Source organism: Procambarus clarkii, chromosome 15 (assembly GCF_040958095.1).
Source record: "Procambarus clarkii isolate CNS0578487 chromosome 15, FALCON_Pclarkii_2.0, whole genome shotgun sequence".
Classification (NCBI taxonomy): domain Eukaryota; kingdom Metazoa; phylum Arthropoda; class Malacostraca; order Decapoda; family Cambaridae; genus Procambarus; species Procambarus clarkii.
In genome coordinates, this window is record NC_091164.1 from 8,501,928 (window position 1) to 8,502,656 (window position 729).

Consider the following 729-nt stretch of genomic DNA (forward strand, 5'->3'; position numbering starts at 1 on the left):
CCCACCAACACAACACCAACACACCCACCAACACACCCACCAACACAGCACCAACACACCCACCAACACACCCACCAACACAGCACCAACACACCCACCAACACAACACCAACACACCCACCAACACACCCACCAACACAGCACCAACACACCCACCAACACAACACCAACACACCCACCAACACAACATCAATTATAAGGAAATATAGAGAGTAGCAGGGATCAGTACAAGGTGTATACTTTTTTGTAATCCGTGGTCATGAATTTACCGGATTTCTCCGTCAGAGTTTAAAGTATCAGTTGAAGTTATGATCAGCAAGACTATTGGGACTCAGTGCAATAGAGAAACACTATGACTGGTGCACTGAAAAGTGGGGCCCAGGAGCTGAAATATAGATGAATACACACATGTACAAATATATATATATAACCCGCCTATACACACATACTCAGAAGCGCACACACACACACACACACACACACACACACACACACACACACACACACACACACACACACACACACACTTCATTTGTCAATTGACGTTGTGTTGATGGATCAAAGCCCTTCTTGGTTCGAGAATTTCAGGTGCTTCTCTGAGGATTTGTGATAATAAGTTCGCATTTCTTTGTTCCCACCCCCAGGCCTGTGTATATATATATGTCTGTTTGTATTGTTCGGTATTTGTTAGTCTTTATTCCTTTCTCTTCCCTCTCATCCCATTCTCCT